The sequence below is a fragment of the Parus major genome, chromosome 11, assembly GCF_001522545.3.
Source record: "Parus major isolate Abel chromosome 11, Parus_major1.1, whole genome shotgun sequence".
NCBI classification, from domain to species: Eukaryota; Metazoa; Chordata; class Aves; order Passeriformes; family Paridae; genus Parus; species Parus major.
Window position 1 is genome coordinate 8,851,780 of NC_031780.1, and position 25,537 is coordinate 8,877,316.

General features: G+C 38.1%; 1 protein-coding gene and 1 long non-coding RNA gene across 5 annotated transcripts in view; one reads left to right on the top strand and one right to left on the bottom strand.

Moving 5' to 3' along the window:
- The window catches only part of SMPD3 (sphingomyelin phosphodiesterase 3), a 97,682-nt gene extending 72,178 nt beyond the window's left edge, over nt 1-25,504 (bottom strand). For both annotated transcript variants that reach the window (XM_015639764.2, XM_015639762.2), the window contains exon 1: nt 25,319-25,504. The gene's annotated coding sequence lies outside the window, so the exon portion shown is untranslated. The remainder of the gene's footprint in view (nt 1-25,318) is intronic.
- LOC107209755 lies at nt 13,554-22,591 on the top strand. Of its 3 annotated transcripts, none has more exons than XR_004499018.1 (4): nt 13,554-13,637; nt 16,396-16,468; nt 16,582-16,649; nt 22,448-22,591. It is a non-coding gene; the product is annotated as an uncharacterized LOC107209755 (long non-coding RNA). The 3 variants fall into 3 exon arrangements; XR_004499019.1 differs by lacking the exon at nt 22,448-22,591 and adding an exon at nt 19,275-21,562; XR_004499017.1 differs by lacking the exon at nt 22,448-22,591 and adding an exon at nt 17,943-18,520.
- Nucleotides 25,505-25,537: the final 33 nt, after the last annotated feature.

Below are 25,537 nucleotides of genomic sequence, written 5' to 3' on the forward strand. Positions count from 1 at the left end.
ACCTTAGACTACACATTTTTGTTTGTTTTTAACCTACACTGACGTAGCTTCTGAGCCATATCATTGACAGAAATACCTTTATTTAGGCTTAGTCATATCTAATTGAACAATTCTGCTTATATACAGTAACCATCTTCTGAAAAGTGCCTTCCTTACAATTTTAAAGGCAAAATTCATTATGTCCAGGAACAGTAGTACAAGACATAGTCATAAAACTATGGAGAATTAAACAAAAAAGACTGGAGAGGTACTACTTCATTGCAGTTGATATGACAGGCAGTACTTGTTTTGTAATGCAGTAAAACCAGAAATTAGTACACTTAACTACTCTGAAGATATATCAATGCAATTTATTTCAATTGTAGGCCTGCTGAAAAAAATTGGCACCTATCTTCAGATGGTATTAAAATATAAATTTCTAATGTGGATTTTTAATTCTTTTTCATGTTTTGTTGCACAGGATAGCCACGGTCTACCAACACATCTGGAAGATAGTTACCTACTGACAAGATTACTTACAACTGGTTTTAGATTAAAATGAAAAAATTAAAATAAAAACCCAAACAAACAAAACAAATAAAAATTATAAAATCTATGTTATGTATTTAATTGCATACGCCCAGTCCATATAACTATGCATAAATCAGTCTTTCATACACACTACAACAGAATGTGCAAATCTCCCACAACTCTGGAAAGAGAAAACAAATTGCAAAATCACACCATCATACATGCTGATTCTTATAAAAAGGAAGGTTTACAGTGGGGAATCCCCAACTTTACATCAAAATAGTCACCATCAACATCACATTAGTATCAATGGGATGGTACTACTTTGCCAGCATAGATTATACATGGATACCCTTTACAGTTTATTTTCCCTTCATCCTAGCCAATGTGAAATGCTGAGTTTTACCTACCCTTCAGAGTGTCCTCGGTTATAAAGCAACACTAATATTAGTGAATTTTTTTCAAAAGTATTGGAATTTCTAAGTAGGTAACATTTTCAGTGTTTATCCAAACTGGGTTATATATGAAGTTGTTTTACTTTCTCTTGGATTAAGGTTAAAGAAATACATAAGCAGGACACAGGAATGGCAAACTATTCCTTACCATAATCCCACAAAAACCTTGGTATTCATAATTCTAATGGTCTTGAAGAATTGAAAAAAAACCACTGATTTCCATAATATTTTACACTTCCTATTACAGTTCACCTGAGCAAACAAGGCAGAAGGCAGGAATAATCTTCTGTAAACTGCAACTTTTTTTTGCATCAGACGTCTGCTTTAGCTTTTAAGTTACACTACAATGCTCTCTTTCCCTATATCTGTTGTTTCTTCCTATTTTCTTTGAGTTCTGATTATTTAAATTAATTGTTGCCTTTAGCACAAGCATCAGAGTTAACAACACATCAACATCCACCTGACATCAAGAAGGAGTAAATACAGACAGTAAATATAGACTGCTCCACTTTTCAAATGAAAGCATTATAAAGTGCATGTGATAAATTAAGCATGTCTTGCTGGTGGCACAAGTCCCTGTGAGGAGCTGGCAGTCATTTTGCTGTGCTGTGAATTAGTAACTGCATCTCTTACAAGCAATTAGGTGTGGACAAAACCTACTCCAAACAAAACTGTTCTACATTTGAGCATACTGAATTTAAACATTATTTGAAGTGATAAAGTGTTGTGCTGTGCTTTGCTTTCAAATATATCCAAGAAATGCTCTGGGCATAGCAGGGCAGACTGCTCTGATCTCTGTAAAGAAACTATTTTTACTCAGATTTACAAAGTTAAAGTACACTTCTTACAGAAGTACCCATGTCTTTCCACTGAAAATGGGAAAAAACCACAGAAAAGGTACAGAGGATTAGCTGAGATGCTGTGCACACTGGAGTTTTATGCTGTAGTTGCACAAAGCTACACAAGCTGACTACTCACAGAAATGTAACCTGTATGTTTCCCTTGGCCTTTGAAACTACTTTGAGTATTTTGAACTTTCTGCCAGAACACCTGTTTCATTGTCCTTGTTCTTTTGAAGATAGCAGCAGAAAAGGTCACTTGTACTGAAAAATCCATGCCAGTTTAAAAATTCAGCTCTAATTAAACCGTAGAAAACCACAATCATGAGCAGAAAAACACCTGGGTATCTAAAAAATGTCTTTATATTTTCAGAAAGAACTGGCAGTTAAGAATATTCAAAAACAACAGTTTTCCTATAGGGGGACAGCACAAGGTCTCATACAACTCAAACATCTAAACCCGAAGCTAAGCATTGTGTGCACTATCATCTATAAATCAGCATATTTTTCAGGGATAATTTGTAAGCATTTCTAAAGGCAGAAGGAAGAAAGATTTCAACTTGACACACAGATAAAATATGAAGGAACATCAAGGCAAGAATCCCGATCTCCCAGTCCCTAAATCTTAGGCTCAGTACATTAAGCCTCTTCAGTGTTTCTGAAGAACCACAGTTTAACAAAAAGGCAGCCTAGGTTAAATCAATTTCACTCCCCCAAACTTAGCTAAAATCAAATTTCATTATATTTTATAACAAGGAGTAAAAGTATGAATGAGTTCTATGCACAAAATGTAAAAAGAAAATAAAAATATTTTGCCTTTGTCTGAAAAACAACAGATTTTTTCAGAAGTCAGATTTACAGCAAAGGAAAATGAAGAATTGTGAAGTTAACAATGGAGCAGAACTAATTTCTGAAACCAGACAAATCTTTCAAACAGGATTTACTAAGGAAAAGAAAGCATGCTACACAGAATGGTATTGCAAATAAGGATTAGAAATAGGAAACTCATTTAAATTCTTCTTTTCTGTAGAGATTGAACAGTAAGTATCTATCTGTCAGTTCTATGAGACGTCACTGTTAAAGTGAGAAAAGGTGTAACATGTTAAGGAAAAGTATTCCTCTGGTGATGTGACACATGAAAACCCTTGCATTTGTGACTCTAAAACAAAACACTGATGATATTAGAACCAATAAGGACTGTTGTAATGTTGTCTATATTTTTTTTTTTATTTTTCAGTGCCCAGCAGTAAAGAATGAAGAATACATAGGGCTTATTAATCGGCAAAAATTCAGGAATGTGAAATATTGGAAGATTTTGATACAGTTACAAATGGATTTCTAATACTTGGGAACGAAAAAAAATCTCTACTACAAATTGAGCATGTCTTATTTTCCCATGTATTCTCTTCCCCCTCTCTAGAGTGTTTGCTATTCTTTCACAATGTTTCTGAGAAAAACATGAAAGATTTTTCATACAAAGAGTAGTTCCACAGACATTTCAAAGAACACCATCATCTTTAGAGTCCACAAATACAGTCTAGCAACAAACGCTTTTGTAAGTATTTGCAACCTTTAACCTTTTTCAAATTCCTCTGGTTATGAAAGCTGGAATGCAATACCAGCTTATTTGTAGGTTTTTATTGCCTACTTGACTTCTAAAGTGAAAGGTACATTTAGGTCAGACAGTAATTTATTGTTCCCTTTATTTAAAACTTTGTATTAAAAAATCATCAAAATAGTCCAGAAGAGAAAAACCTAGTTAAAAGAAATTATTTTGGAATCCACATCTGTGATAAACAAGTTGCTCATGGCAAAGCAAATAATGCCTGCACACTTAACTCAGAACTAGCTGCTCTCCATATTCATCAGGTGCACTTCCTCCAGTTTCAGACTTGCATTAAGGCTTGAAATCAGAGTCTTTTAGTTCTAAGTCAGTACTATCATCCCAAGGTATTCTACACTATTTTTGTAGCCACTTACTAGATACTGTTGACTGCCAAACTCCAGCAAAATAAGCACTGACCTGCACAAGCCACATCATAACTGGCTCTCTTCAGGCAAAAATATTTGCAGCCCTCACCAAAGCCCAGCTATGTCAGGAAAAGTGAATCACTGCATACAAGCCTTAGAAACATGCAGCCATCACTACAGTACTTCCTAATAGCAAAGAAAAACATAACACAGAAAACAATTAGGGCTTGTCATTTGAGTTTCTCACCCCCTCCCTATTGCAAGAAGTGCCAGGGACTCCTGTGTGACTTTATTTTAGAATTTTAGAAGTTTATTCCCAGTGAAAAACTGTAACTGGGGAAGATGCCTATTATGCACAATGCAACCAGGTCATAGTTACACCCGAGAAAAAATGAAACTAGTTGTTGTCAATATTTGCCAGAACAACAGAAAAGTACTGTTGACATTACATCCACTTATTAGGACTCAAATACTCTTTATTTTATCATAACTTATTCAGGGAACACCACTGGAACACAATGACTAGACAATGGGATAAAGTTTCTATTTGCTAAATAGGCTGGATTGCCTCTTCTACCGAAGTCTTAATGGAACACAGATTTTTCCAGTCAGATCATCCTGTAATAGTCATTCCCTGGAGATATCCTCTGCAAGGAGGAGGAACAACAACAAACAAGAACACCCATGTGCAGCTTACCATTTATTCCTATATTAAGAGTAGCATTTTGTAACAGCCACATTTGGACAAACTTGTACAAACAGCAAAATATTTTCTTGGTCCAAAAAAATCTATGCACAGAATTCAGCCTGTATATGTGCTTGTGAAATTTCCAAGAAGTGTCAAAATTTGTTTCAATCATATGTAGCAGTGAAATCTCAGCACAGTTGCATTTTCCTGATGACACATTCTGTGGGCAGAATTTGGGATGGCTGTGGCATGAAGATGGACAATCAAAACAGTCATCAATTTCCCATGAAATGCAGAAAAAAAAAACTAATATTCTTTATAATTTAATGTCAATCTAACTGACTTTTGATTAGCAACTCCTAATATAGTTGGAGTTGGGATTTTTTTCTTGTAAGGTTCCAGCCAACTACAGGGATCTTAATTATCTTAAAATAAAATACTGTCAGTCAGGGAGTTTACTCCCCATGGCTAAAGAGATGAGCTTGAAATGTGTGCTGTGTAGGCCCTTAAGATAAAGACAGGTGATACAAAGAGAAAAACTAAGAGATTTTTTTTTCAAAATCTAAGTGACTTTTTTTGGGTTTTAAAGTATAACTTTGTTCTTGAAAAACTCATCAGGTCAACAATACTGGAGAAATATATTTCCTTACAAATTTTACTCTACTTACCTACCCATCTAGGAGATCAGTAGGAATTGGTCTCTGCTGATCACAGTTTATCCAAGTCACCCATTAGCAACTTAAGCTTTTGAAGTAACAAATAATATCTCTGTAGAGTCTCAAAAAGTTAATTGTACTTTTGGACAAAGGATTATTTATTCTTTTATAAAAACATAACACAAATAAAAATAACACCTTTCATATCTTGAATTACTAAAAGCTACAAGGATTCACATGGTATTTTTCAAAGTAATAGAGCAAAAGACTGATGCTCATAGCTCCATTAGAAACATTTATATGCAAAACACTGCTTTTCCTATCTTGAAATTCTTTTAAGATTCATTATTGCCCTATAGCACATTTGTCTGAAAAGAGACTCTAGGGAGATGACACTTTCTTTGGTTAGCATTGTTGTATCTGACAGAATGCATAAAAGGCAAACTGCTTTTTCTTCAGCTTTCAGCCTGAGCCAATCAAGTGCAGAAATTCTCAGCCTCTTCTCATCTTGAATTCTGGATTTTGAAGTTTACAGAATAATTGTAGCTTTCCAGCAGAATCATTTTGGCACATGGACCATTCAAGCTCACATAAATGCTACTGGTGCCCTAAATACCATTGATAAAAAAAATCTTGATCTTTCCATTGTAGCCATTGTTTCCATGTCAGCCTGATTAAAAATCATTGCATATTTTTAGAATTAATGCACATTTCATTATAAAGAAATGATCCCTGAAAGCACCTCACACTTACCTTCCTATGAAAAAATAATTCATACCTGGAAACATTTTTTTTTCTTCTCTCTTGAAGTGGTATTATAGGCCCTTGCCTGGATTTCTGGGCCCTGCTGTGTTAAACAGTTGTATGAAAAGCAAGTCTCTGTTCTGAAGAGCTTACAGAATATTTCTTTTTATTTTTAGACAACCGAACATAGTCACTGGAAAACACAAGTGAACATCACGATAAGCACTGTTTAATCACTGTAAAGTCTTTATAGGTATCACAGCAATTAAGAGTTTCAAAGGGATGGACTTGAAAGGAAGAAAGGTGACCCCAAGAAATTTTTAGAAGCAGCTTCTTCTAAACACAAGGAAAGGTAAAACAATAAAGGCTTGTTATAAAGTTCAATAAATAAACCACCAAGACTCTTTGCTCATCTGTACTTCAGAATAAAAACTAAAAGCAAGTGACACAATAGATAAGCCACAGCAGACCAAAGCTAAGCAGCTGGCAAGATCCCGTCACTCGTGTGCTTAAGATGCACGCAGGAGAACCCTGCAGCAGGGCTGACTCAAGAGCCAAGCCAATGACCTTAGCAGCACAGTTCTGCGTTGATGTCAACTGCACAAAACTGGGTGCAAGGTTCACAGAAGAGGAAGTTCTTCTCAGAGTGTGGGAGAAGTCTGGAATTTGGAAAGCTTTTTTGGTGGTACTGTTTCTGCTTCAGTTCAATGCAATATACTGTGATAAGTTTTCAAAGGCAAAAACCAGCATTTAACATCACACAAGTTTAATACTTTAAAAAACCCAAGAATTTATTTCATTAACAGAGGCACTTCAAGCTACACCCATACTGTCTCTTCACCCCTGGGTCATCAGGCCTTATAAAAGCCCCATGAGTTGTGAAGCCACCTAGAAAATAAAGGTCTATAAAGGTCAAGACAACATAAGTACCAGAAAGATACTTCATCATTTCCCCGAACAGGAAAAAAAGGCAGAATTGAATAGGCAGTGTAATCTGGCCCAGATCTGCAAATGAGGGGCGCCTGAGCTGGCATGAATTGAAGCCAGCGCAGTCATGTGGTGTGGCTGTGCTTGTGGGGACACCATGGGGCACAAAGTGACCAGGGGAAAGCTCAGAGCCTCTGCCTCTCTGCAGGCTCTCCCATCTTTCTGCCAGTCTGACTCACCCCATCCACAGCCAGCTCAGCAATTCTGCACTGCACTTCACTGCTTGGTCATGCACCAACAGCCAGCCGTGCTCACCAGGAACTGCAGCCATCTGGTTCCCTTTCCAGGCCCCCACTGAAAACATTTCTGACATCAGCACTGTCTCCATAGCACCTAGAAAACTTCAGTGATATTTTTTTTTTTCCAGAAAGCAAACCAGAGCAGAAAGCTGGACAAATTTAAATGCAAGATGACATTTAATAATTTAATAAAAATATTCCAAATGGCAAGAAGTAACTAAACTATGTGCAAGATCATTTTTCATCTGTTCACAGAACTTTTGACTTGGCCACTGTGAACCTTTACCAGAAAGGATTGGTTTGCACTTTTTCCTACCTGCTATATGTGTTTTCATGGTATTTTTTGCACTTGTTACTGGCAGCCCTGCTCATGCAGCCCTGCACAGTTTACTAAACCAAAGAATTGATACAGATAAAAACTGTGTAGCAGCACAGATTTTCATCATCTTGAAAATGAGCATGGGTTTGCATTCCTAAAGTATTACACAGCACCTCAGGACATCACACTGCTGCTGACTACTTTGGTATCTTTATGTGACTACTTGTAAATTGGTAAAAGGAAAAAAAAAGAATCTAAATGAAACTCCCTATTACTTGCTACTCTGCCAGTTGACAGCTTTACTATTTATATTCCACTGGATGCCTTTGTCAGAAGACCTCAAATTTCAGATACATCCTCTGAAAAGAACATACAGCTTTTGCCTCTGCTTCTATCATTTTTCTTAGATCTCACTTTGTCCTGTACCAGAAGTTGTTTTCTTTCTTCTGAGGTTTATTCTATTTTCTCTGGCCACCAGTCCTCTGTGGGTCTGTTCTTCCTTGAGAATGAAAATACTCATCCATTTGAAGTAGCATTAAACTGTTCAGTACAATGTAACTTACATGGACTCTGCCTCCTATTGACACTTACTATCCTGCTGCTTCTTCTTGAGCCTTCAGTTTACTGCAGCATATTCAGAACAGCCTCAATAAAATGATCCTAGAGCAGGTACAGTTTCTCTAAAAATGTATCCTGTAGGATCTCATAACAGTTACTTTCACAAAATTCTACTCACACAAGAGAAAAGACATTTCGAAAAAGCAGACAAAGTTAGTTTTTAATATCTTAAACCACAGAATACAATTAAATTGATTAATTAACAATGCTAGTAAATATCTATGTTTTCTAGAGTACATTTGACACCAAGTATTCTTTTTAAAACTGAAAGAACATTAAGCACTAAAGCAGAAAATTTCATTCCATATTACATTATTTTAAACTATAGCTTAGACATTGTTCTCACAAGTTAAATAAATATAAAGATACCAAATTGCTTGACCTTGTTTCTGTACAGGTACTGTGCAGTACATAAAACTACAGAAATTGTAGATATCTGCACCCGAGACACATCCCAGCAACAGCACAGTAATGCTCAGCACAAGCCCTTCTTGGGGACTCTTTCAAAGCAGTCACTTATGAGAAACAGTCTTTTGGCAGATATCAGCGTAATAGATTTTTTTTTTCCCTTTTGCCTCATGTAAAACTCTCACTACACCATTATGGGTGTGTACCCTTCCTTACTAGGTCACTTCTCACCTTCATGCCTGTAATTGGAGAGTAATGATGCCATAGTGGGCTCACAATGTCAGTGAGGAACAAACTGAATCAAATTCAGTGTATTAACCTCACCAAATTAAATTTTCATTTGCAGAAGGACATTCAAGGGATACAGATGTAAAACAGAGCTAAGTTATCCACCCACTCCAAAAGTGTGACAAAAGGATGCTCAGTCTTATCATAAGGACATCAAATACTCTTCGTTCAAAATGAGGCTTGTGAGCACTGTGGTACTTCTTTAGCCTTGAGATTCTTTCAATGCAAAGACTAAAGATAATAAATAATCAGTAAAAAATATTTTTTTTAAAACATACCCTTCTCCAAGCTGTTTATTTACCAATGTGACCCCGATGTACATGCCATAAAAGACAGAGAGAAAGCCCAGTGACCCAGATACGTGCCTGGGAAAATAGCTTTGGGAACTACAGAGTAGGACAGGCTCTGCTTTGCCATTTCAGTGTACAAGTTTTACTTCTAAAAAATAAATCACAAGATGAAATATTAGCAACTGTTACACGTAATTGATATCAGTAAATATATAATCTATATGGCACACTGACTTCAGAGGACCCATGTGTTCATTAGTGTGTACATATGCCACAGTACAAGGACAACAAACTCCAGACCTTTGTGCCCCTGGCTAAAACGGTACTCAAGAACACTTCTCAAAGTCTGGTCCAAAGCTTTGCAATTGACACCAGCAAAGCAGAGTAATGACACAACATGACAGTTAAGTAACAAAATACAACCTCTATTCAACCACCCAGACAAAATGGAAGCAAAATAGGACTGTACCAGGAGCTCACAGAGCAGTGACTGTGTAAGAGCAGTTCCCTTCATGCAAGATTTTTCAATCTCTACTATCACCGTCTTATTCTAATTTATTTATTTTTTAAAGCCTAGAATTCACTCCTGCTAGCACTGGAAAGCTGGAAATAGCATGATGCCTTAATCTCCAGTTCAATTTTACGAAAGGTCTGTAAAGCAGGTATCTCAACAATAGCTCATCTCTCTTCCCTTATCACTTCCATGTGAATGTCTGAAACTTACAGCTCTGTTACCAACTCAAACGTAGTAATTTTCAGTTTATTTTCATTTGTTTATTGGAGGTTCACTCAGCTATTCTAAAAATGCAACCCTAGCATGTAGACAGGTATCCCATACTTCCTACATGAAAATTACAGTATTATTGTTTGCTTATCCTGGATTATTGGAAGTCCTTATTTCAACTGTGCCAGCACAGCACAAAAGTAGTACAGTGCAAAAATAAAGCTCTGTTTTGGTTTATTTTGTCTTTTCCCTTCAAAAGGCCACAGAAAATAATTGGTTTGTTTCTTCAGCTGGAACAATTAATAATTCATTCTTCAGACACAGTGATTAAGAGACCAAAGACAAGGCCAAAGCATTGCAGAAATGGACACTAAATTAATTTCAAATAAAAGGAATTATTTGAAAACAGAAATAGAAATCTTCTGCAGTAATCTGCAATAGTAAGTGACATAACTAGCCAGAAAGATCACATAAATCAATATTACCACCCTGTAACATCTCTGCCAGTAAAAAAGATGGTCCGTGGCTGATTTAAATTTTTTTTCCAACACAAAACATTCCTTTTGTTCATATTGCTACTATTTTAACGTAGGACTCAACACTGCTAAATCAAATTCAGTAGGATATACACCATTGATTACAGTGATAGACAATCAAAATGTTTATCCCAGGCCCCAGGTCAAAAGGCAGCACAACTCTAGAAGCAGTGCTGTTATCTCAGAATTCACATTATTAACGACAGCTACAGTAAATTTTAATTAAAGCATTTTCCTCTTGTGGCTTCCCAAACACATAGGACATTTTTGCACTATTATAACTAGCATTTATAGCTTCCTTTCACAACAGCTTTTACTTTAAATAAACACATCCAGAAGAGAAGTAGCAAAACCATACTTGTTTTCACTGTGAAATCCTAGAAAACTGTTTGGCAGCACATACCAACTTATAACCCTGCCTTACTCATACTCTGCTCTGGGTGGCAGTTTTGGGGTACTGAACTGAGTGGGGGGTGCTGTACAGCTTTTTTTTTCTTTCTTGGAAGTGTTATTACTGCCCTCACAGCCTTCTAAGAATGTCATGCTTAGCTACAGAGACCAGATTTTCAACAAATCAGTTCAGTTAGGCACAAAATCAAAATGGACAAATCTTCACAAGAGCTCAGAACAGTCAGTGCTAACCTCTTTTGAAAATCTGCCCCAGTTATGGATGCCAAGTACTTGAAAACCTGGCTCTAAGCTCTTAAAAATCCATTTTCATATGTTCAACACTGCAGTCACTAAAGGGAGTCCTGACAGTATTTTTCTACCAGGGGAGGAAAAATGCAAGAGGCAACATAGAACAGAGTAAATCTACTGAATAAATCTATTCGAAATCACACAGGTCACTACTACTACATTTACTGGCACTAGCCACTTTTGGGTTTAGCCTCTTTTTTATTTATGTATTAGTCTTTCTGAGCCAGAACTGAGCACATCTTCCTTTTGCCAATTCCTCACTGATATCAGCCTGAGGTGTTGCTAGAGACAGTAGATAAGAGCCAGAACAATGAGCTGGCCTGAAGGAAAATGTAGCAATCCCTCATACCTTTCTTTTCCTTTAACCAAATCCTGTTCAATGTCTGTAAATTATCCCAGTTTACACACCATAGGAAAAAAGAAAAAAAAAAACCCAGGATATTCATCCAACTGTAAATTTATAGTGTTGTGAAAGAGAACATAACCATTTGCTATTTACGTGGGCTAGAATGGTATCACTTAGCTTTAACACACACCCCAGAATTCACTTCCTTAAAGAAAGTGTGCAAAATGAGATTGAATTACACATTCTAAAGCTTTCACAACTTTGAACTTTAATATAAAATATGAAATACCAAGGCCAAAATTCTGCCTTCAGCACAATGCTTTTTACCAAAGACAGGAATAAAAGTTCTGTTACTGGAGTTTATTTGAGGATATTAGAATTTAGCAGTAGAGTTGTTGTTTATGCTTCTGTGTTCAAATGTAAAACTGAAATGACAGTTTTGGCCAATTCATATAGTTATTACACTAGAAAGTCACTTTCCATTAGTTCCCTGAACTACCACATAGAAAAAGAACCATCATTTTTCTGCTGTGATCAGAGCTATGAGGAGAAGTCTGCATTCATCTGTTAAGGAACTCCTGCCTTTAAAAATATACGCATGAAGCGCTTGGATTTTTACTTCTGCCACCTGCCCTGATAATTTAAGCATGCTATTTTCTTAACAAAAACTATTTTTACCGTGGTCAAAAATACAGACTTTTCAAAGAGGCAATGTTAATTCTAGCTTATCTAAACGCAGATGATTCTTAAGAGAAAACAAGAACATAAGGGATTAAATGTAAAACCCTTCTAATACTCTGGTGTATAATTACATTATTCATTAGCAAGTAACCTCAGGTGGGTGTAATTTAATGTTTCCTTCCTGTCCCTAGAGCAAATACAACACAGAATAGCTAATCAATTTGATCTCAAGATCCTAAGCCCTCAATAAAATCTGATGGAGGCTTAGGCAAGAGCCACCCCAGGCTACCCTAGAGGATTAAGAGTGCTTACCCAATTTACAGGTTCACTCACTTAAGAGGGAGAGGATGGGAGATCCATGTGCTTCCTGTGCTTCCATCATTTCTCAGTAAGAGAAATTTTCGTTCTTTCTTTCAGAGGAAAGACATTGTCCTGCAAGACTCACTAATCATTTGTTGTTTTGTCTACCTCCCCGTTTTGTGCACTGGGCTGTTCCCTCATGAGATGCCCTGAAAATGTGTACATCTACCCTGAGCCTCACCTCGCATCTCCCTTCAAGAGAAACTGCAACTTTGATTTCAGCTCGGTTCAGTCTGGGTAAGGATCTGCACAGCGACAGAAATAAAATTATCTATTAAAACAATGCCAATTTAATAACAAGTTAGTTAATAAAAAATTTAATTACTTAGTAAAGCTACTGCCACTTAAACACCTTTTTTGCTTCATGCTGTTAAGCAGCTTCAGGAGGGTTAATTTCCAATGCCAACGCTGGAGAAAGCGAACGGAGAGCTTTACAAGGTGAAGTCCTGGTCTGAGGAGATGACCCTCAACATCTGGAGATGGTGGGCATGCCTCCCACCCACCAGCCTCTCTCAGGTGCTGCTATTCCTGCACTCCTCCAGGCTTTTTCCTCACTTCTTTTCCCTCATTCTCCCTCTTTCTGCAAGGCTACCGGGACACACCCATGGGGAGGAGAGCCACAGCGGCCAGTGCTGGGTACTGAGGCTCCCAGCCCACCTCGAGGGAGCCGCCACAGTGCCCTCATCCACCCGCACATCCTGCTGGCCGGGTCCCGCTTTCCCGCCACGCACTCTCCCATTGGCTGTCTGGTGGTGGGGGCAGAGGTGAGAGTGCTCTGATTGGCTGTCTGGTGGAGGGGGCGGGGCCACAGTGTGAGGGCGGGACCTTGGTGTGAGAGAGGTGTGAGGGCGGGAGCTTGGTGTGAGGGTGGGAGCTTGGTGTGAGGGCGGTGTGAGGGCGGGAACTTGGTGTGAGGGCAGTGTGAGGGCGGGAGCTTGGTGTGAGGGCAGTGTGAGGGTGGGAGCGCGGTGTGAGAGAGGTGTGAGGGCGGGAGCTCGGTGTGAGGGTGGGAGTTTGGTGTGAAGGCAGTGTGAGGGCGGGAGCTTGGTGTGAGGGCGATAGCGTGGTGTGAGGGCGGTGTGAGGGCGGGAGCTTGGTGTGAGGGTGGGAGCTTGGTGTGAGGGCGGTGTGAGGGCGGTGTGACGGCAGTGTAAGGGTGGTGTGAGGGCGGGGATGTTCAGGGTGCTGGGGCGATGGTGGCTATGGGGATTTGGTCAGAGTCCCCTGTTCCAGGGAGTCAGGTGCTCTTGTGAAGGGTGAAACCCGTATCTTTCTAATGGTATGCAACAAATTTTTAACTACACAGTTCTTAAACCAGTGAAAAGGTGCCTTAATTGATAATAACCAAAAAGCCCTACTAGCCTTGTTCATGCCTAACGTGAGTTCTTCATAGTTATGTTGGCTTTTTGCATTAAGGTGTGATCTATAATGTTTTGGAGCTGTCCCATACTGTCTATTTAATTAGTTTGCCTGGTGTCTATATTAAAATCTTTCTGCATCTTGAAAAGTAATCTAATTTCCCAAATACCAGAAAGATAATCATATTCTGTACAAAATTTGACATGATTTTTAATATTGTACTTGTCTATGGCATAGTCATTTTTCTATTGCAGTAGTGGTAATAAACTCACCAGTCCTTAAAGAATTTCTGGAGATCTGTCTTCAGCAATGAGCTGTTTTTCTTGAACTGTGCAGCTTAAGCATTTATTATACAGTGCAGGATTAATGAAAACTATGTGTACTTCAGTGTATGTCTGTGTGGTAATGCTAAATACAGAAACACCATCCCAGAACTCAAAAGAAGGATGCAGTTTTCCTCTTCTTGTTATGGCCAGATTTTTCAGGGGCTTTCTGTCAGTGTAAAGAGAAGTGGATTGTACTAAAAATATTTGAAAGTATGTGGAAACTTTACTGCAAATATTTAGTGCGTTTCAAGATGCAGGTGTTGAAGTTGACTGTTATGAATGTCTGGAATGTTACTGATAGTAAATCTGTAGCTGTGAGAAATGCAAGCCTTGTGGAAACTGTTTTATTCTTAGTTGACAGATTTAAATTGAGGAGGAGGGGTGAAGTGATGTCATAATCCTTAGCTTCTGACACTGTTTTTCATATTGAATACAAGAGGTAGTTTTTTCAAATTAATTCTAGGGGATATATTCATCTCTTCTGTGCTTAGGCCTATTGAGCATTTCCTCACTTGTAAAATCTCTTTTTACTCACTTGTACAATTTCATATCTCTGAGCTATTTGCTGTTGTTCTTTCAGGTAATGACCTTTAATTATTCCTTTGTCTATTTGCTTCTGCGCTAATGTGGAACTGCCAGCTTGGAGCCCTATACATTGCCTGCAGTTCAGCACATCATCGACATTTCTATAGAAACTGTTGAAATTGTGTGATTCTGCTCACTTCACTTACGTGCTTGGCAGCAGTCCCTTCATGGGTATAGCTGTTGTTTTTCCTCTCTACTGAATGTTCCAGCTCTTGCAGTGTCAGTTCCTTCACTAGCCATCTGTCTTGCTGGCTCACTCACTATCTTATCAGCTCTCCTTCTCAGACTAGATGTAAGTCCTAGTGAGTATGCCATCAGCTGTTAATTTTTTATTCAGAAGCTTTTAAAACAATTGTTGCTGCACACAAATATTCTGTATGTCAATCCTCTCTATCCCATCCTTGTCTCTTAATGGTTGCTTTCTTCTGCATCCTCCTTCTTACAGGTTCCTTTGCAAATTGTTTGTCTATCACTTAATTTCTTTTCCTGAAACTTTTAGGGTAATTTTCTTCAATTTGATAACTTGTCCCTGAATTCTCTCTGGGGACGCAGATCTGCATGTCTGAATGCAAGGAAGGCCTAATCCAGTTCTTTTTGATGTGGCACAGTAACTCTACAATCACTGAAAGAAGCATCTAAGTACTTTCGGATATTACAGGAGTCAAGTAATAGCTCCAGAGAAGTGTAAGATTGTTACCTTTTTTGTCAATAAGTTAGATAATAACTTCTTTGTGGTGGTATCAGTGTTACAGATAGGATAGATTGTCTTGTAGCTCAGGGGCTGGCATACTGCTAAACAATCTAGCAATCTTTGTGATGAAAAGTTCTATTTGCTTGTAAGTCAGTCAGGCCTGGATGCAAAATTGCTTTATGAAGCCCTGAGAGTATAGTATTTCTTATTATAGTAGCAGTTTGGTTTATTTTCGTACACTATACTCACTTTATAATCTTCCAATAGCTAAGATTCAGTTAGATAGTGTTGAAAGCTTTATAAACAACTACTTGGGTTTAGTGCAATTTTCAGTTGTAGAAATGAACCACACAGATAATAACTTCACCAGAGACATACCAGCCTTTCTTCTTTTTAATGTGTATTGATAATCCTTTCTCAGACCTTCTGTTCCTTTCCTGGACAAATTCAAATATTGTTTATTGCTAGTGCAAATTAGTCAGTGAAGCATCTGCAGCTGGTAGCTGTCCACAATGAAGAAGCCCCAGAAGATTAAAATTCCCAGTCGATTTGCAGGTTTGCATGTCATTGTTTGTAATCTTTTGGATTTCTTCCACACTTAGCATTTCTTAATGATAAAGAAAACAGAGTGTACTTACAGTCGTAACTAATAATTAGTAAGATGGATTTTATTACTCCACTGTACTTATGACTTCCAGGATGAATTTATACCTGTCATTTAATGCCTCTCATGAGGGACTGCCGTCTGAGAAAGGCTTGCTTCCAAACTAAACATTGCCACTGAAATAGGTCTACTCACAGTCTGATGCTCTTATGCTGGTAGAAGTGTGTTCATAATACAGTCATCCCTTCTGGGCTAGAAAGTTAAAACTGTATTTCTATATTAGTAACAGAATTTATGCCAGTATAAGAAATAATTCCAGTGGTACAGTAAAGTTTTACTAAGTTACACAGTGTTTTTCTGCCATTGCTCAGGCCTTTTTTCCTTTGTGCACAGAAAGTGAAAACAGTCAAACAAAACAGAAGCATAGAAGAGAGTGAGAATAAATTAATTTCTTTTCCTGTCTTTGTCTCAGGCAAATCAACTCCCTAACTGCAGAATGTGACTTCAGTAGGAAGGTGATCATCTCCAAAACCCTATTAAGTGAGGTACTCATGTGATCATGGCAAGTATTATGATTAAATATAACCAGCAGAGGCAAAGAAATTTGAACTGTCCAGAAATCTTCAACAGAGAACTAATATGCTTTTCTCTCATTAAGTGAAGCTACAGATGTCTTAGGCTAAGAAGAGCAAGTATCCAGATTCAAGAAAGCTGAAGAGGAAACTGGTGAGCTACAACTTTTCCCTTTTTGTTACAAGGATATACTCTGTAGCCTGGGTTCAAACCAAGCATTTTCCCATGAATGTTAAGGAATGTTGTTGTTGTTAGGTGAACACATCACCTATGATAATTTACTCTACTTGAAATAACATGTAAACTGGTTTCAGAAGAATAAAACTATTCCCCAAAATGTCATTGGAAGAGTATTTTAAGAGCAGACAAAATCTAGCTACATGCTAGGCTAGAAAGAGCTAGCTACTACTTAGCATGCTATTAACTAAAAGGAATCTCAATTAATTCCCTCTTTTTTTTAAAAAAAAAAAAAAAAAGGAAAAAAAAAGTTAGGCCTCACAAGATTTCAAAATTTTATGCTTTTGCTTTAAATAATCTCAGTTACCAAAGAGAATTACTGCTAACACACCAGCTGGAATTTCCACCAATATAGTTAAAGAAGTGTAAAATAAATAAAAACTTAACTTTTATATTAGGCTAATAAAATCTCTCCATTGTGGCTTTAATTTTATCATAGCTTTTGCATAGTATTATAATTAAATAGATTTACATTTTATTAAAACTTTGTGAGCAAGTCACACCCAGTTGGCAAGAAATGCCCATTGCAACATCCTAAACCAACAGGAACATCACTGTGTAGAGTTTACTATTCTTTTTCTTACTTTTTAAAACCCAGCATGGTATGCTGTTCCATTTACCTATAATGTGTTCAGTAAGAAGCTAAATTAAGTGACTTTTCATACTCTGTAAAAACGGCTGTGTTGTGGCAGAGATATAAAGACTCTATATACAAGTTCTGAGTGGAGAAATCTGGATCTGGGCCTTGCAGTGTTGTCAGAAGTAGCTCTTCAGAGGCAGATTATGAAATTAGAGCTGTAATCTCTGCCTGACATAGAGTTAATATGCAGCCATTCCAGGACTGAAGCTGTTTACTGGTTCTTCCATCTGTCAGGATTTTCCTAGTTTCTATTGGAAGGAAATAGATTAATTTGAAACTGATGGAGGAAAACTTTCTTTGTGGCTGTGTTATGGAGCCCTTTTGAAGAATTGTAGGTACCTGCTGGGAGACCACCAGGTAAAGGAGTGAATAGGCATAATGGATGTATTTATTCACAATAACTAAATAAACTAAAAATCCTTCTCCTCCTCTTAGGTGTAACATTTGAAATGTGTTTGTTCAAGAAAAAAATGTGTGAGAAGTAATAGTTAAAAACATTAAGACATGAGGAGAATGAGAGACCTAAATGAGACCTCCATTGGGGTTTTTCTTCTTTCATTCTCTTTTAGGACTGGGCTTAGCTGACTAAAGTTTAATGTGTAAGATCTGCAAGGTTAATGTATAAGCTAGACTTGAAGGACCTTGCCATTGGGAAATAATGAAAGCAATAAATTTTATCAGCTGGCTGAGATGAACGTCACACATTTGCTGTAAGTTACTTGTGAAGACTGTCTTGGAAAGTCCAAAGAGTCACCATAAGAAAGAACACTTCTTTTGTGCTGACCTAGTGGTCTGGTATGGTAGGGTTCTGTACCTATACATTGATTCCTCCGTGTTTCATAGTCTTTTCTCGCAGTACTGTTGCCATTAGGTGTGTGCAGCAGCAGCCTGTGTGCTATGCATCAGACAAACTTTCAACAAATGTGTCAATGTTCAGTAAAGATTTAGCTGTCCCTGTAGTTTTTCACCCCATGTCCCTTGGCTACATTATGTTTTCTTTGGAAGAAATAAAGAGGAGGATATTGGGCTAAAGCTGAGGTACTGAGAAATTATCAGGAAACTGTTTTTTAAAAAGTTTCAAATATCTACTTCTTTCATTCATGTTATTTAAAAGTTAATAGTTTAACAAGGAAGGTGAAATGGCAAGTTTGGGCCTTCTCACAGTGAATAAAATTCCTTTTATATCCAAGATATTCCCATTTGTTTACAGCAATGTACATTGGAATTAGGTTTGTCAGGCTATGGTAGCCAACTTCTTGTGCTTCATTTCTACTGTACACTGTCCTTTCAAAGGAAGGCTTATCATATAGCTGATACCCTGGCAGTAAATAAAGTAATTTACATAATTGCACCTTATCAGGAATAGATTTTTTTTCAGTAATTTTTCCAGCTTTGCTGTGGGAGTAAGAAAAGTTTCCCCCGGACTAGAATCAATGAAGGACTGTTTTTAGACTATAGAGTCATCTTTACTTACTCTGTCTTGCCATACTTGCAGAGTAACAACAACTTAAAGCTCTGTTGTGAAAATGTGGTATGTGCATCCTCTGGCACTAGCAAGGATCTGCATCTCCAGCATGTTCCAGCAGTGTCTGTATCCACCTGCCCAGGGATTCATATCACCAGGGTTTCTTCCGCCTTCTCTTTCTCTCTCAAAGAGACACTAAAGGATTCCAAGAGGGATTTTATCCTTCTTTCCTCTCACTCATGGCAACAAGAGAACACCAACTGCTCTCAATCCTCTGACTAGATCTATTAACACATACCAGTTCACAAAGAAATGATAAACTTAACAAGATTCTTATATTTCTTCATTTTTTGTTGCCAGTTCCTTAGCTTGCATAAGAGACTCCTGTCCATGCTGTGTTTTCTAGACTCTCCCTGTCTTTTCTTTCTGCATGTAGGGTCATCAATAGAGTTCAGCTTCAAGCTCAATGAAGGACTCCTAGAGGAAAAGCTATAAATCTTTGATCTCTCATCTCTATGGCAGTGCTGATTTCACAGAAGTAACTGTGATGAAGGAGTCGGGAACTGAATATTTTTTCTTCTAGTCTGTGATACTTGAAGTGTTTCAGGGCACACTTATAATTCTGATGTATTTTCACTTGTCATTTCTCACTGAGACAGAATCTCTCATTATTTTCAATGACAGTACTGCTTAGCAATACAGGAAGCGTGGAGTAGCCTATACAGAAAGCTACAGCCCCTCAACAGATATCTGCTTACTTTCCTTAGATACTATCTCTTCCCAGAAAGGCTTAAACTCTGTTTTTTCTCCAGCCAATAATTCCTTAGAAAAGAAAGAAAACAAAGTTTCACAGCTTCTTGATAATGAATTTTCCTGCTATCCTCTTTGCAAGGAAATTACCTGAAAGAAATCTATGGAATTTTACCCCTTTTCCCAACATGGCTGTACCAATGTTTGGAGTAAGTGAAAGGAATAAAATGACCACTTAACTCTTCTTTTGGCAGAGAAAATGTTGAAGCAAGACATCCTGCTTAAAAGTGAAAAGCTTCTGTTTCAAGCACAATATAGTAGAGCTAAAAAATCACCAAAACCCTGTGTTAAAGCAAAACTGTTAATCACTCTTAACTCATTTAGAAATAGTCAAGAGGGAGAGATTATCTCTCTTCTGCTTGAGTCAGTTTTAAAATATATTAAAATTTGTGTACTTTTGAGTGGCAGATGTGGCTTGTCACTTTAAAGGGTATTTTTGCTATTGTTAACACTGAAATAGATTGTACTTGAGGAACAGTAGTTAATAGAAGTCTTAAGTACCTCAGAGAAAATACTTGTCTTGCATTTATTATCTCAGCTTTCAGATTTAAGCAGCTGTATATGGTTAAACTTTGAAATTATGTAACAGTAATAGAATGCTGTTCAAGTTGATGCCTTTTAGAAGACAAGGGAGTGGGGGTGTGATTGTACAGTAAACCCACGTTAAACCCTTTCCTTTACTGTACTTCTTGAGACAGCAATCAGCTACCCAGAACAGAGCCCAGAACATGCTCTCTGCAGTTTGCTCTGAAATCATAGTGCATCTTGTAGGGTTTTTTCCATAAGACACTGATGTAAGTCTAAGCATTGATGTAATTCATATTTAAATCAGAATTTCTGATAGCCTATGTTGTTTAATTGTAACCTGTTTCCTGGTAACATATTTCTAGAGTAAACATCTTATTATCTGAAAGAATATGCATTTTTAATTATCTCAAAACTGAACTGAATTGTTACATCTTGTTTTTATTCTGTAGTTGAGCTGTGTCATAGGTCACACACTATTTTCCAAAGTGCAAGTTTCAACAGATGTTGTGTGAATGTTAACAAAGGGCACCTTTAAAAATCATCTCCCATACTTTTAGGATGCCAGTTTAATGCTTTTCTGCTTGGTATAAGTGATGCTGAAGTTATAATGCACTTCCAAAGCAAAGATAGCAAACCATGTCACTAGAGCAACTCTTTACTGCAAATGCAGCAAGAATAATCCTTTTATGCTGGCATAAAGCTAAGGGGACAGGCAGAGGATAAACTTCTTGTGAGTGGAATATTGGTTGTGTATGGGTTACTCTTCTTTTATAATTTCTGAGACATCTTGGTTCCAAGTTTAAAGAAGACTGTATAACCATCTTAAATGTAACCTTAATGGAAATTCTGTTTGTTTCAGAAATTTTCAATAATTTGGACCTGTGTGTTTCATGTGGAATATCTCAGATGTCTGTATTTGCAAGTTTTGTCAAGTTGCATTTTTTGAGGACAAGTAGCAAGAGATCTAAAAATACCCAAGTGTAATTTTTTGATAGCAGCCTCAGACACATCTCAAAAAAAAGCAAAAAAAGAAGAAATCTGAAAAATAACAGAACAATTTGTTTCATGCAGTTGTTGCAATCAGGAGCTAGTCCAGGTCCATCACCTCTGCTCTGTAAAATAGCAGGTGACTGAAGAATGCAAACTATCAAGTATTAGGCCAGAGAGAATAATCATCGCTGACAGAGGAGCAGGCATTCTGCCCAGGCACTTATTCCCACTGAGGAGTCTGGGGTCAGCTTGCACAGAGTGAGCTTTCCGTTCTTTAAATATGCTTGTGAAACCTCAAACTTGCAGCACAAGATTCAAGTCTGAGAGTTTTCTCAGTCTCCCTCACATTCACTGACATTTTCTATAATCACTAATTTCTTGCTCCTGCTTTGACTCAAGAGGATGTTTGCTGGTCACTTCTTTAAGGTATGACAGCATTCAGCCTCCTTTTAGAGTAAAAGTTGAGTAGCTCTGACAGTAGAGCCCTCAAAGGGCAGTACGTGCATGACCAAGTCAGGACTCACCAAAATCTGGTGGCTTCCCAGTGGATAAGTGCAACTGTATGTGCAGGTCTTGCCCTCTCTCCCACAGTTTTCCTCTTCTTGCCCCCATCCCAAGCACTAGAAACAAAGCTGAGTAGAACTTACTCAAGGAGGAAAATCTTGTATTCATTGCAATTCTACATAAATACTGTCTCCAAACTGCCCATTTCTCAGAAACTACTTGTTCAAGACAAAATAAAATGGAAGTGAATATTTCTGCAAATCTTGACAGCATTGTGCTGTCAGCTTCAATTATGGATTGTCCCTTTTTACAACAATGTCACAATTCAACCATAGTCTAACATTTTCACAGATTTTGGAGTGACTTTGACCTATGAGACATAAAACTACATGATTACAGCAATAATGCCTGGAGTGCAGCTACAATTTTCTTCTGTTGTGGAGAACTTAAATGCTTAAACATTACAAATATTTAGAAGTTAGAAGCTATAACTTCAAAAATCACTGAAAATATTACCTGCTACTTGAAGCAAGTCACTGGGATTGCCCGTTTTTAGTTAGCAGGCCCTTTCTTCTAAAATTAAGCAGTACATAATTGCTTATTGCAGTGTACATTTAAATGCCTTTTTTAAAGAGTAGACTTGGGAGTAACATATAACAATTTAAAGGCATTTATGGATATAAGTAAAATCTAGTTTTGTTTAATGCCAAAAATTGCTAGAATTCAGGCAGAAAATTGGCACTATACAATACATAAAATGATTTTTTCTCTTTTTAGACCTGTAGAAAATACATAAGCCATCTCAGCCATACCTAGGGGACAATATTAAAAACACATTTTGGCAATACAGAGTACTTTGATTCTCCATACAATATAAAGGTACGTGTCCTGTCATTCTCCCTCATACAGACAGCAGTTAAAAAGTCTCTGCTTTTCTATAGCGCATGTTGATTATTAACTATAGCATTTTTGTGCAGATTGTGCTTATAAGGATTTTTTTAGTCCTTAAAAAAATCCTGTGCTTACTGTGTTGCTGTGTAGTGTGATCATAACAGTGGCTCTAACATTAAAAATATATCCAGGTCAGGTTTTGGTGCAAGCCTTTTTGAAAAATAGACTTTTACTTAAGTGTAATGGAAACATTTCCATTACTTCAGCAGTCTCCTTTAGAAGTTAAAATAAACATTTCCACAAAGAAATTGCAACTTGAGATTTAATTTACTGTGCTGAATGCATAACTGGACACAGAAAGTTGCAGTGGATACTACATCAGTAAAATATTGATTGTTTATTGTCCAAGCTGACATACAAGTAATTAGCAGAAATATTCTATTTGCAATAGCCTTTAGCATAAACAATGTTGGGGAACACAAGAGTCCTTTTTAATAATTTTTGGGAAGCCCAGATCATTGGCTCTATTAAAAGCATGCTGCACTGGCTTCATTAGGACAAAGCAGCTTTGTCTTTGTCCTAACTGACCAGGTAGAAATATGAATGTGGCAGCAAGCACAGAGTCTTGTTTTATGAATTATGGCAATGTAGGGGTGTGGTCAGAGCATGCTGCTTAGATTTTCTCATATTTTAGTGGCTTCTTGAGGGCTATTGAAGGCAGCAGCAACTGCAGACATAGAGCTGAAATGTCTACAATGTCCTTCTATTATAAAGCCTCTTGTTCCTACCCAAAAATGATAACCTATTTTAAGGTTAAACAGTGTTCTTTCAAATTAGAAGCAAACTGCTACAGTGAGATATTCAGACTGGGTTAGGCAGAATATACTATGGTTACCATCACTAAACAGAGCTGGATCTGTTAACATCAAAATGGTTGACTTGTCACTCTATAGTAATTGTTCCCTGTGGAAAAAAATTCAATAGCATCGCTTAAATCACACATAGCTGATCACGTGCTCTGAGCCTTTGATGGTGCTTAGACTAAAAGGCAGAGGCAGGGAGGAGCTGTGTCAGGAAATCTAATTCTGCTGGTGTGAGGGGAAGCTTGCCTTGCACACAGACATGTGCACAAATTGATTTTTAATTTTACAGTAAAGCATTATTGTAATTATTAACTCAATTGATCCCTAAAAGGCTACTGTTAAAAGCCAGATGTTATGCCCCTTCATGTCCAAGGTGCCTATTGGAAGGAGAGCTTTTGGATATGACATGACTGTCAGACTACATTCAATCTATTCAACTTCTATTTATTACAGTAAAGCATAAAATCTGGTAATCTGCAGCCCCTATAAGACAAATTGAATGCATGCTAACTTAGAGATGAATTACATACCTGAACCTTAATCATTAGTACAAAAAAATAATAAAAAAAGAAAGCCAAGTAATGAAAATGAGAAGTACTCTTTCTGTCCAGACTGGAGAATCTTTAATATTATGGGAATTTATGTGACCCATACTTTTGCTTTTAAACACTTACCTTACTGCTCCCTGCAATTGGTTTTCTGGCTCTTTTCTTCTGACAATGATACAGTAACATGTGGAGCAAAACATTCCTAATACACAAATTCTAGATACAGGGCAGAAGTTAAGGCAAAGTGCTAAGACCATGCTAATTAAACTGCATTTAATTTTCTAAATGAAGCTATTTTTTTAATCTTAGTTTGGTTCTTCAGTTTCTTTTGAAAATCAGCACAGAAACTGTACAAGCTCCCGGTCTGACTCCATGCAGTCTCCTGGGTTAAACTTTTCTCACCACCTACACCTGAGAAAAGTGCTGAGTTTCTATTTTGCCAGGCTTCCCCTTCCCCTGCCAGTCCCAGTAAATTAAACTGTCTTACCAACAACACAAAAAGAGTGCAGCTGCATCCTACTCAGTTTAGGGTGAAACAGTCTTTTGAAAGCTCAGGAATACTCGCTGATCCTGTAACAGAAGGTACTACACATACAGGCAGTGAAGAACACTTGCTGCTTGATTATGCATGGTTAATATGCTTGCTCAATTCCCTATTCATCACCCAGCACTAAGAGGGAGCCTGAAGCATCAGGCATAACAGCACAATGCTTGGCTGTAAATGACTTCATGTAGAATGCAACTTGCCATTTGGCCTTAAATACAGTGGAATTTTTTTCCTCTCTTCTTCTGACACCTTGTTACAGAAACATTGTGGCTGCTACTCTGTCTGACCTTCTGCTGCTTGTCCTAGCTCTTCAGTGGGGCTGATAATCCCCACGGAAAGAAGGAAGAAATTATTCCAGTGCAAAATCTATACAAGCATTCCACTTAAGGAGGGTACTCAAGGAAACCATCTTGCAGTCTTGACTATAGCACTATCTTACCTGTATAACACATCTTTTCCCCTGCTGAACCATGAGAATAGGAATGTGATTCCATGAGGACATTAATATACGTAGGGGTATTTCCCCCCTACATCTAAGTACAGATATTTGCAGTTAACCAGCCATCCCGCTCTTCCCCTCCCCACTCCCGGAAAGTAAAATACCGAAACTACTCCAAAAACATCTGGATCGCACCGCTTTGTTCCCCGCGGTCCGCCTCGCGGAGCTTGTTCCCTGCACACAACTCACGCCTCAGGCAGACTCCGGCTCTTGGCTCGGCAAGAGCCCCCCGAGCCGGCAGCTCCGAGCGGAGGGCGGGTGAGGATGCAATGCGGATGGGCGGGGAGGGAAAGGCTTTACCTGTCGCCTTCCCCCGCGGAGCCAGGGGCGCCTGGAGCTGCTGCATCCACGCCGGGGTGCGGCGGGCGGGCGGGCGCTCAGAACGCCTGGCGGAGGCGGCTGAGCGCCGGGGCCATGGCCGCGCCGGGGAGCGGTGCGGAGGGAACGCCGCCGGAGCCTCCGTAAGCCGCGGGGAGACTCAGCACCTGGGCGCTGAACAGCTCCACGGAGCGCCACGGG